This window comes from Eurosta solidaginis, chromosome X (assembly GCF_040869045.1).
Source record: "Eurosta solidaginis isolate ZX-2024a chromosome X, ASM4086904v1, whole genome shotgun sequence".
Classification (NCBI taxonomy): Eukaryota; Metazoa; Arthropoda; class Insecta; order Diptera; family Tephritidae; genus Eurosta; species Eurosta solidaginis.
The window spans coordinates 67,469,448-67,479,460 of record NC_090324.1 but is presented as its reverse complement, the minus strand read 5'-3'; positions in this window follow the sequence as shown (position 1 = coordinate 67,479,460).

Below are 10,013 nucleotides of genomic sequence, written 5' to 3'. Positions count from 1 at the left end.
TCAAGGCACGAATGCTATGTATCTATGTGTTTGTGTTGTTTTGTGAAGCATGTTAATGTTAGGGAACGTACCCAAACTACGTGACCCATTTTCTACAACTTTTTATCCCCCTCGCCCACTTGGTGACCCTCGGTAGTATATTTTATCCCTTAATCACATACCCTGACTCCCTGGGACTCAATAAAAATTTCAATGCCTCATAACACGGGGAGGGCGTGAGCTTAGCACCTGCTAAGCGACCATATACGACCATAGCGACAGCACTTTTAGTTTGATTTCGATGGTCCAACAGTAAGGAAGTGTTACACGCGCGCTTAAAACAGAGTTCCAAAGAATGCGTGTGACAAGTGCGCCTTCAAGCATTGAAATCAAACTAAATTATTTATTTAGTAATTTTGCTTTCGTGCTCACTACGCGTTCGTCTACCTTCGCGTAATCGAGTGAAGAACGCACGAGAGAAAAGACGTTAGCAAGTTAGTGTTGGAAATCTGAAATATAGGTAAGTGCAAGTCCCGTGGTCTCATGGTAGTGTTTTACTTGACAAAATTTTATTAAAGTTGTTTGTGTTTTCTAATAGTATTGTTTCAATATGTCTGCAAACTTAGAAAATGTGAAAGTGTGAACGCTATAAGTAGGAATGCTGTAACAATAAAATCAAAATAGATCGAAGAGGATGAAAATGGAAACGATTTCGACGAAGAAAAGTTTGACTGTGCAGGAACTTCTCGAGATTTTATATCTGAAATATTTTCGGACAATGATGATGCTGACTTCATTCCAACTGACCACGATGCTACCACAGAGTATTCCAATAGTGATAGCGAAGACGGTGGTGAAGATGAAGAGGAGGAAGACGCAGCGAGCGTATCCAAGAATCGCTTTTGTGCACTACATATCGCGCTGAGATTCGATAATTTTGAGGACAGACACATTAACTTTCCCAATGATCCAGGATGTGCTGTAACACAAATTTTATCGATATTTGTTTCTAATTCCCAAGAAAATTAACTCTCGGACCAAAAGTTACCGTTGATGAAATGTTGATTAAGTTTCGTGGTCGATCAAAATTTAAGATGTAGATGCCCAGCAAACCAGGAAAATATAGATTAACAAGTAAGGAAGGTTAAGTTCGGGTGTAACCGAACATTACATACTCAGTTGAGAGCTATGGTGACAACATAAGGGAAAATAACCATGTAGGAAAATGAACCGAGGGTAACCCTGGAATGCGTTTGTATGACATGTGTATCAAATGAAATTATTAAAGGATATTTTATGAGGGATTGGGCCATAGTTCTATAGGTGGACGCCATTTGGGGATATCGCCATAAATTTGGATCAGGGTTGACTCTAGAATTTGTTTGTACGATATGGGTATCAAATGAAAGGTGTTAATGAGTACTTTAAAAGGGAGTGATCCTTAGTTCCATAGGTGGACGCCGTTTTGAGATATCGTGATAAGGGTGGACCAGGGGTGACCCTAGAATTTGTTTGTACGATATGGGTATCAAATGAAAGAGGTTAATGAACATTTTAAAAGGGAGTGGGCCTTAGTTCTATAGGTGGACGCCTTTTCGAGATATCGCCATAAAGGTGGACCAGGGGTGACTCTAGAATGCGTTTGTACAATATGGGTATCAAACGAAAGGTGTTAATGAGTATTTCAAAAGGGCGTGGGGTTTAGTTCTATAGGTGGGCGCCTTTTCGAGATATCGACATGAAGGTGGACCAGGGGTGACTCTAGAATGTGTTTGTACGATATTGGTATCAAATTAAAGGTATTAATGCGGGTTTTAAAAGGGAGTTGTGGTGTTGTATAGGTGGTCTCCTTTTCGAGATATCGGTGTAAAGGTGGAAAATGGCTGACTCTGGAATGAGTTTGTACAATATGGGTATCAAACGAAAGGTGTTAATGAGTATTTTAAATAGGCGTGGGGCTTAGTTCTATAGTTGGACGCCTGTTCGAGATATCGCCATAAAGGTGGACCAGGGGTGACTCTAGAATGTTTTTGTACGATATGGGTATCAAATTAAAGATATTAAAAATTAAAGATATTAATGAGGGTTTTAAAAGGGAGTGGTGGTAGTTCTATAGGTGGACGCCTTTTCGAGATATCGCCATAAAGGTGGACCAGGAATGGCTCTAGAATGTGTTTCTACAGTATTAGTATCAAACGAAAGGTGTTAATGTGTATTTCAAAAGGGCGTGGGGATTAGTTCTATAGGTGGACGCGTTTTCGATATATCGCCATAAAGGTGGACTCTAGAATGTGTTTGTACGATATGGGTATCAAATTAAAGGTATTAATGAGGCTTTTAAAGGGAGAGGGTGGTAGTTGTATATGTGAAGGCGTTTTCCAGATATCGACCCAAATGTGGACCAGGGTGACCCAGAACATCATCTGTTGCATACCGCTAATTTATTTATATATATAATACCACGAACAGTATTCCTGCCAAGATTTTAAAGGTTTTTTATTTCGCCCTGCAGAACTTTTTCATTTCATTCTACTTAATAAAGTTATATTTTGCGTCATTAAATCAATCCCAATACCATGTTTCGTTTCGTATTTGGTATAGAATTATGGCATTTTTTTCGTTTTTGGTAATGTTCGATATCGAAAAAGTGAGCGTGGTCATAGTCGGATTTCTGCCATTTTTTATACCAATACAAAGTGAGTTCAAATAAGTGTGAACTGAGTTTAGTAAAGATATATCGATTTTTGCTCAAGTTATCGTGTTAACGGCCGAGCGGAAGGACAGACGGACGACTGTGTATAAAAACTAGGCGTGGCTTCAACCGATTTCGCCCTTTTTCACAGAAATAAGTTATCGTCCCAGAATCTAAATCCCTACCAAATTTCACAAGGATTGGTAAATTTTTGTTCGACTTATGGCATTAAAAGTATCCTAGATAAATTAAATGAAATAGGGCGGAGCCACGCCCATTTTGAAATTTTCTTTTATTTTTGCATTTTGTTGCACGATATCATTACTGGAGTTGAATGTTGACATAATTTACTTATATACTGTAAAGATATTGAATTTTTTGTTAAAATTTGACTTTAAAAAAAATTTTTTTTAAAAGTGGGCGTGATCGTTCTCCGATTTTGCTAATTTTCATTATGCATACATATAGTAATAGGAGTAACGTTCCTGCCAAATTTCATCATGATATCTTCAATGACTGCCAAATTACAGTTTGCAAAACTTTTAAATTACCTTCTTTTAAAAGTGGGCGGTGCCTCGCCAATTGTCCAAAATTTTACTAATTTTCTGTTCTGCGTCATAAGTTCAACTCACCTACCAAGTTTCATCGCTTTATCCGTCTTTGGTAATGAATTATTGCACTTTTTTGGTTTTTCGAAATTTTCGATATCGAAAAAGTGGGCGTGGTTATAATGCGATATTGTTCATTTTAAATAGCGATCTGAGATGAGTGCTCAGGGACCTACATACCAAATTTCATCAAGATACCTAAAAATTTACTCAAGTTATCGTGTTAACGGACGGACGGACATGGCTCAATCAAATTTTTTTTCGATCCTGATGATTTTGATATATGGAAGTCTATATCTATCTCTATTCCTTTATACCTGTACAACCAACCGTTATCCAATCAAAGTTAATATACTCTGTGAGCTCTGCTCTACTGAGAATAAAAATGCAGATGATGGTGGATTCAGAATCGTTTTATATATACAATCTTTATCTTTATACCGGGAAAGGTTCTGATAGCAGAGGTTTGTCAGATGAAGACCAGAGACGACCTGTGCCAACACAAGCCGTTTTGCGCTTGTGTGAACCTATTTTTGGGTCCAACCGCAATTTCACTTGTGATAACTGGTATTCGTCTATGGATTTAATTACATGTTGGAAAACCAAGGGTTAAAAAAATAAGGCTGAAAAACCAAAGCAGTTTCTACCAAATAAAAGTCGGGCTGTGAATTCTTCGTCTATTGGATTTACCAAAGATGTGACATTAGTTACCTACGTTCCGAAGAAAAACCTAGCAGTGATTTTGTACTCATCCATGCATCACGATCGTGCAATGAATCACACATCATATAAACCGGATATAATACATTACTACAATAGTACAAAAGGAGCAGTGGATTCAGTGGAAGAAAAATGTTCAGTTTATTAATGTAGCCGTCGTACACCACGATGGCCGAATGCAGTATTTTACCGTTTACTTGATATGGCGGGTGTATATGCTTATGTATAATATATATTATAATAACCAGGCCAATGCCAAAAAAATAACGATACTAAATTTTTTAAAAGCAATTGCTGTAAACTTAATCGAAATGAGCTTGAAAACACGTTTATATAACACTTCTATGCCGAGATTCGTGTGGCAATTTCTCGTATAATTAAAGTTGATATGCCCCAGGAAATAAGCTCATTGGAAGTGATGAAATATTGTTATACTTGTGATTATAAAAAAAAGAACTAAAACTGCGTACCGCTGTTTTGCTTGTAAACAGACAATTTGTCTAACATATGCTAAAAAAGTTTGTAGGACATGTGCATCATTGAATGACTTCACCCGTTGCATGATTTTTTATTTGGTATGGAGACTAAAACTTCTTAGGTCTATTTCTTAACAAATATGTCATGTTTAAGTAAAATATATAAACCCCTTAGTTTTTCTGGCGTTACTTTTATAATTTATTTTCGTTCAATCTGAATTATTTAATTCTTTACATTTTTTTATATATATAGAATGTGAGTCCTGAGGACTCAGGATAGCGGTTCACGGTATTTTTTTAATGGTATGTAATTAAGGGTTAAGACCCCCCTCCCCCTTTAGTTTTCAAGTAGTAGTTCATAAGTATGATTTTAAATTATTTTTTGATAACTTAAAAAAAATTGTATTTGATTTATATTTGTTTTTATTAATTCAGCACCCGCCGCGTTACGCGAAGCATATTCGAAGAACAACTTAATTTAGAAAGTCTTTTTCTTTTCATCTAATTCAACTTTAACGAATACGCTTCCAGCATCAATCCACTGGGATACATCGTAGATTATGGGAGCAGTACCATCAGGGGTCTCCTGAGACGTGATTATTTTTTGCTCGTCGACAGCCTCGATGTCTATCCACTCCGCGCTTTGCTCCACGATACATAAGATCTATTTTGGTCTCCTGGAGAGGACCTGCAGAGGTCGCACGCGAGGCACGTTGTTCACTACATTACCGTGCATGTTTTTCTGATGATTTTTCATGGAAATTTTTGACGCGAAATAAATTCCACATATTGGACACGTCCTTCCAACAACGTCAGATTAATAGATGGGCAGTATGTATCGTAGGGTATTTCTTTACCCTGTGAAAGATCCGGGCGTAGATTTATACATTGTCGCACAAGCAACGATGGGAAAATTTCCGATTTGACTTTATCTGGATTTGGTATACGGAAAGGGCTTTGGTGCCGGCCGGAAAGGTGCCGGCAAAAACCTTTGGTATAAAATATTTTTAAGTGAACTGCGGCGATAAGTGCAGCAGGAGTCATCGGCGCACTTTGTTATTTGAAGTAAGTATTGACTTTCACGAACGTGATTTCCATACCAGATGTCAGAAATTTGCTCCGTTTCCGGAAGAACTTCTCCAGGAGGCACATATTCTGTTGTCACGTCGTGACCGTCAATTATCATCTATGACCAAATTTCAGCTAATGTTTCGCCTAAAAATAATTTAAAATGAAACATAAGTTTTTATATTTTAGCGACAGAGAAAACTATACATTATTTCATTGAAATATATCTGCATGCTGAAAGTTTGTTAGTTCTAATTCTTTATCGATCGTTTTTATTTGAAAATTAAGAAGGGACCCGTAGTGTTCGTAAGGAAGGACTACCGTGGCTAACTCACGACTCAAGGGTGCCATTCTTCGTTCGACTCGGTTATAAGCCGATCGGCCGGGTGCATTTGTAAATACGAACAAGCCATCCAAATCGTACTCTTTAAAGTGCGATATATAATGAGATATTACTTTTTTTTATCGTGGATTTTCATCCGGTCCTCCCTCCACCTATAAAATCATTACAGGCTTCACTTTGCCATCCTCTTCTACGGCCAGATTTTTAAAATCCTCTAGCGTCAACAATTTAATAAGGTCTTTGGCGTGAGTTGTTGTTGTTGAACTGCTATGTTTTCCACTACGAATTGCGATATACGTTGGGTCAGAATATGTAACAGCTTCTTTTCTACCCATGCAGTTTGCTTTGATTATGATACCAGCATATACCGAAGGAGTCAGTTGATGGCGTTCTCCAACAACAAAATCATGATCATCGAGGCGCACTTTATAACTCAGATTCATTAAAACAGGAGCCTGTACTCTGGCAGCTATTTTTACAATTCTTACTTTTGCCTTATCAATTTGAGAAATAAGAACCACTTGTTGAGGCCCAAGTATAGATGCAACTTCCTCTAGGCTGTTGACTATAACCTTGCAAAAATGTTGATCGGCGTGATTTCGGTGTCTATCTGTTTGTGCTCGATACAGTTTTACAGGTACAGTTGTTACATGACGTTTACCTTCTAAGGTCCCAGAATAATTAGGAACTGGCCTACGATATGTAGAGGTTCGTGAGATAGAATATCCGTCTTCAACAAGCCGTGCATGCAACCCATTAAGTGTTTTACAAGTTCTCAATACTTCTGACCGGCGTCGATCAGAAGCTGAGCTTCCATGTGTAGCTATATCGCAAATTACTTGAAGAAGGCCTGACTGAATTTCTTCAAGTGAAGGGCGCCCTGGCTCAGTCCTTACAGATAAGGTTTGCACATTGGGATGAGCGGATTTTAAACCCAAAATTACAGCTTTTTGTTTTGTCCGAAATTTTCGCATGCTATCTGCACGGCGGCCACCGTGATGTGATGGTTGCATGCTCCGCCTGCCACACCGTATGCCCTGGGTGCGCACCCTTGCAAAGTAACATCAAAATTTTAGAAATAAGGTTTTTTAATTAGATGAAAATTTTTCTAAGCGGGGTCGCCCCTCGGCAGTGTTTGGCAAGCGCTAAGAGGGTTTTTCTGCCATGAAAAGCTCTCAGCGAAAACTCATCTGCCTTGCAGATGCCGTTCGGAGTCGGCATAAAACATGTAGGTCCCGTCCGGCGAATTTTTAGGGAAAATTAAGAGGAGCACGACGCAAATTGGAAGAGAAGCTCGGCCTTAGATCTCTTCGGAGGTTATTCGCCTTACATTTATTTTAATTTTTTTATTTATCTGCACGGACAATTTGTTTTAACTCTTTAGTATTTACACCAGTATCATCCCTTAATTTTTTTATTTTCTTCTCAATCCCGTCTTCACCGATTCCTATATCTCGCTTTTTTACAGCGGCATTCAATTCGGCTGTATGTGCTGAAATTTCAGATTTCAAAGCGTCCTGCTTGGGTGCCGGAGCTCTTGTAGATACAGATTAAGACGACATTAAAGCAAAACATTGGTTAAGATTCATTCTTATTGCAAGCTAGAAAAAAAATTTATTTAGTATTATCACTACCCATAAAATTTGAAAGTCAGAAAGAGGTTATGTATATAAGATTTACAGAGGTTGCAGAAAAAATAGGAAGTAGTTGGATACCTTTAGGAATAACAGAAACAGACTCTTTCACTGTATTATTACCATCGGTGATGGAAAGGATATTAGGATCACTTTGCGTGGCTGGATCTTTTCGTGTAGTCAAAAAAAAAAAATGTTTACACATGCGAGAAAAAGAACAAATTCATCTGTTATTTTGCAGAAATGAAAGTGATATGACAGTGCAGTATTAAACGTCAGAATATTCACCTCTACGAAAAAATTGACGAGACGAGCGCTTTTCTTAGTACCGATCTGACGAAGCTCCTCGGTTTTCAACAGTGTAAGATGCTCCAGCTCCCTTGGATTTTTTTTATTTTTATTCTTCAAAGGAACCCAAAATTCATTTTTCTTTTTTTGAATTGTTTGCATCGACAAGGAATCCTTGTAACATTTAATAAATGCATTGTACAGCCGATTGTACAACGACACTGCACCAGCACCAATTCTCGCCGATCTGCTTGACAACTGCATGTTTCCAAGTGACGCAACTATTGTTTCTGATATATAAGAAATCTACGAAGGAATGAGCAGACAAGAACTAACTCTTACAATAAAAAGAATCTAAAAAATATTAGAAAATAACACTTTTACTTTAAATAAAATGCCCGTAAGCACACTTAAACTGATTAAGTACAAAACCTGTTAGCTCCAAGTCAGCTGATATCACAACATACATATGTGTGTCCCTATTGACACCTGTGCGCGGTAATTTAATTGCAATTTTCTAGAGATTATTGATTACGTGACAAAGTCTCATTCCCTCCCCTCCCCTCTGTAACCAGGTGTAATACCTAAACAAACCCCCTCCCCCTGGGTACGTTCCCTTTTTTTTTTTATTTCACCATACTCCCACCCATACATTCGTATAAGAACCCATGTGGTGCTTTAATTTAAATAATATTAATTTAAGCTTGACACTTACAATTTTTTTTTCGCTTTGCCAATCCCCTTCGGATTTCCGGGGCTTCCGGCACATCCTCATTGTGGAAAAGAAAAAAAAGCAAAGAACTCGTCCATGTATCCGGCTAGGGACGTGCATATCAGTAGGCATTTTGATCGTGTCATGTACACTTTGTTAAACTAACTAACTCAATGTCCATGATCACAAGCGAGTGATCTGGCTGAGTATTGAGAAAAAAATAGTGTGTCGGATAAATGTGTGTGCGTTGAGAATATATGCTTTGAGTGTTTTTCTCTTTACAGCTCGCGGACTCAACTTCATGCAGGAGCCTCCAACGGAGTGAGTAACACGGTTAGTGACAATATTCTACATTTGGAGAAGTATATATGCGTGTATAAATGTATGTACATATATTGCGAGTCAATTCCTAGTATTGCAAAATTAGAAAATGAATTGGGGCCGACAAAAGAAATCAGAATAATATATGTACATACATAGGATAGGATAGGTTAGGTGGTAGCTGCCCTGATAAGGATAGCTCACTTGGACAACACGAAGGTCCGTTGTGATACCACATACACCAAAAATAACGGTGACTTAGATCTCGCTACTTAGAGAATCGTTGGGTAGCAACGATAAAGCTCCGAATGATACCGATCTCAACTTTGGATATATCCTCGGGAGATCCAAGTGAGTCGAGACCGAAGTACTTTCGCCTAGTTCTGGCAAAAGCTGGACAATCAAGCATAAAATGATTTGGTGATTCCACGTCATCATCCTCCATATAGCTGCAGCAGGATGGAGTTTCCAGTATATTGAGACGTACCACATGGATACCCATGGGACAGTGCCCTGTCAAAACCCCAATGACCATTGATAGGTAAGCCTTAGTGAACCCAATTATTTCAGCAGACCTCCTGCCATCCACTTTTGGCCAGAAAGATCTTGCTACCCTGCAAGACGTGGTATCCGCCCAACGTATGCTGAGCTGATTCTAGGCCCAGCTATGGAGGGGCAATCCACAGATGGCCAGCGGGATCCCGAAATCCCTACAGCCATCTTCAACCGGTTCAGTTGTACCGATGCGGACTATGAGATCCGCTTGACAGTTACCCGGGTTTTCACTATGGCCCGGGACCCAGATAATCTTAATTGTAAAATAATTCGATGCAATCGCAAGCGAGGTCAGGCACTCCCAGACCACCCTCGATCGCACTGTAGTTGAGCTCAAGGCCTTGATAGCCGCTTGGCTATCAGAGTAGATGTTAAATTCCCTAAACGTGGTAGCACTGGATAGCATTCCATCCACCGCATCCTTAATCGCAGCAATTTCCGCTTGGAATACACTGCAGTGATCAGCCAACTTAAACTTGCGGCTTAAATTTAGCTCTTGACAAAAGACCCCCCACCAACCTTTCCATCCAGCTTCGACCCATCCGTGAACAAGTTAACCGGTCCCATGCCCCAGATAATTTCTCTTCCCCAATCCTCTCTCTCTGGAATAACTGGGG